This window comes from Equus quagga, unplaced genomic scaffold (genome assembly GCF_021613505.1).
Source record: "Equus quagga isolate Etosha38 unplaced genomic scaffold, UCLA_HA_Equagga_1.0 HiC_scaffold_6553_RagTag, whole genome shotgun sequence".
In the NCBI taxonomy this organism is placed as follows: Eukaryota; Metazoa; Chordata; class Mammalia; order Perissodactyla; family Equidae; genus Equus; species Equus quagga.
Window position 1 is genome coordinate 1 of NW_025794322.1, and position 2,997 is coordinate 2,997.

At 36.3% G+C, this 2,997-nt stretch overlaps 1 pseudogene; it reads left to right on the forward strand.

The window, feature by feature from the left end:
- Positions 1 to 8: 8 nt before the first annotated feature.
- LOC124232476 (olfactory receptor 4P4-like) lies at positions 9 to 658 on the forward strand (annotated as a pseudogene).
- The last annotated feature ends 2,339 nt before the right edge of the window (positions 659 to 2,997 follow it).

A 2,997-nucleotide genomic window follows, 5' to 3' on the forward strand; every position in this document is an offset into this window, starting at 1 on the left:
CTGATTTATTGGCAGAAAGGACAATCATTCCCTGTAATAACTGCATGATACAGCTCTTTATCCTTCACTTCCTTGGAGGCATTGAGATCTTTATCCTCACAGGGATGGCCTATGACCACTACATGGCGATCTGCAAGCCCTGCACTACAGGATAATCATAAGCAGACAGAGATGTAATATGATCGTCATAGCTTGCTGTACGCGGGGATTTATATGCTCTGCCACTCAGTTTCTTCTCACCATCATCTTACTGTTCCTTGGGCCCAATGAAATAGATCACCACTTCTGTGATGTGTATCCTTTGCTGAAATTGGCTTGCATTAATACCTGCAAAATTGGCCTCTTGGTAATTGTTAATTCAGTTCTGATTGCTTTGATAACTTTTGTGATTTTGATGGTGTCTTACTTTTTGGTATTATACACCATCTGTGCTTACCCTGCAGAGAGCCGCACAAAAGCTCTTTCCACTTGCAGTTCCCACATCATGGTTGTGGTCCTGTGCTTTGTGCCTGTTCTCTTCTTTTACGTTAGACCAGTCACAACTTTCACTGAAGACAAAGTATTTGCTCTTTTCTACACTTTCATTGTTCCCAAGTTCAACCCTCTGATCTACGGGTTGAGAAACTTGGAGATGAAGAATGCCTTCAGGAAAATGTAGTATTGTTTTTGGAACAATTGTTTTTGAAAGAGAAGTAAGTTGTACGAAAATCATCTCAGAATTTCACCTTAGGGCTAAACCCTGAGCCCTAGAATTAATATGGAATGATATACAAAGAGTACACAGTGATTGCAAAAGCCAGCCACAGATCAGAGCTCAGAACCTTTAGAATTTTCTCAGACTTCTCCTGGTTGGGCAATTTTAGCTTATTTTTTCACGTTCACTCATTTTTCCTCTATTCTCTTCACACCTGTCTCAAGGCCTCCTTAATCTGGCATTTTATTTTGAATGTGTACTGAAGTATTTCCTCCCCTCCTCTCGATTTCCAGTCTCAACTGACAATAAATAATAGGAAACCATATGGTAGAGGAGAATTATAGTCAGATTTTACTCCCTGTATCTCAGAGGAGAGCATTTAAGGTTGACTTTTGAGCTGAGGATAATAGGTAAATGAGTGGAATATTTAACTGCTTTGGCTAACCAGCATTCATAAACGCTCTTCTATGTTGAATTTGAACATCTTTTTCATGTACAGCTTTTTGAGAAACCACCAAACCCTATTCTACAGTGGCTGTACCAGTTTACATTCCCTCCAGCGCTGTCCAAGGATTCCAAATTTTAGACATTCTGGCCAATATTTATTTCCCATTATTATTATTATCATTATTGTTATTATTGCCATCCTAATGAGCGTGAAGTGATTTCTCATTGTGGTATGAACTGCATTTCCCTAATGAATAATGAGGGTGAGATTCATTTAATGTGCTTGCTGACTATTTGTATATCTTCTTTGGAGAAATGTCTACTCAAATCTTTTAAAAATTTTTTAATTGAGTTGTTTTTCTTTTTTTGGCTGAACTATAATAGTTCTTTATATATTCTGAATATTAATCACCTATCAGATACACGATTCGTAAATGTTTTCAACAATTCTGTAGATTGTCTTTTCACTTTCTTGTAATGTCCTTTGACACACAAAGGCTTTTAATTTTCATGGATTTCAATTTACCTATTTTTTCTTTTACTATTCATGCCTTTATTTTATTTAAGAATCCATTGCCAAATCCAAGATCATGAAGACTTAACCCTGTATTTTCTTCTAAGATTTTTACTGTTTTGGCTTTCGTATTTAGGCCATAGATCCATTTTGTGTTCATTATTTATGCAGTGTGATAAAAGGATACAACTTCATTCTTTTGTATGTGGAAATACAATTGTCCCAGCAACATTTGTCAAAGAGAATAGTATTTCCTTACTGAATTCACCCTCTACCCTTGTTAAAGATGAATAGGTCATAGATGTTTAGAATTATTTCCAGCCTCAACTTTCTGCTGTACTGGTCCATATATCTAACCTTATGTCATAGCACACTGTTTTGATGACTGTAGCTTTGTAGTAAGTTTTGAACTTAAGGAGTGTGAGTCCTCAAACTTTGATTTTTTTCAAGTTTGCTTTAGTTATTTGGGACCCCTTGCAATTTCACATGCAATTGATGGTAAATTTGCCTATATACAGAAAAAAAAAAGTTGGAATTTTGATAGAGATTGCTTTCTAACTGTAGATCAGTGGCTAGTATTGCCATTGTAACAATATTAAGCCTTCCAGTTCTTGAACAGTGGGTATCTTTCCATTTAAGTATTTCTTATTTTTTTCAGCAATGTTTTATAGTTTTCAGTGTATAAGTCCTTCACCTCCTTCGTGAAATTTATCCCTGTAATTTTACTTTTTTAGATGCTACTGTAAATGTAATGGCTTTCTTACCTTTTTGGATTGTTTGCTGCTGGTGAAAAAAACATAATTGATTTTTTTCTTTCTTTTCTATGTATATTTTTTATATATATTTATGATATATATGTGTTTTTTTTTTTGGTGAGGAAAATTGGCTCCGAGCTAACATGTGTTGCCAATCTTCCTCTATTTGCTTGAGGAAGAGTGGCCCTGATCTAACCTCTGTGCCAATCTTTCTTGATTTTTTGTATGTGGGTCGCTGCCACAGCACGGCTTGACAAGTGGTATGAGTCCATGCCCAGGATCCAAATCCATGATCCTGGGCCCCCAAAGTGAAGCACACTGAGCTCCAGCACTATACCACCAGGCCCGCCCCACAACAGATTTTTGCACGTTGATCTTGTATTTTCCAACTTTGCTGAATGTGGTTATTAGTTTGAGAAACTTTCTTGTGGATATTTTGGGATTCTCTATGTATAGGAGCACGTCATCAGTGAGAAAAGAAGTTTTACATTCTTGCTTTTTAATTCGGATGCTCTTTTTTTCTTCTTTTTTCTTCTTGTGTAATTATTCTAGTGAGAACCTCCAGCACAATGTTGAATGGCAGTTGT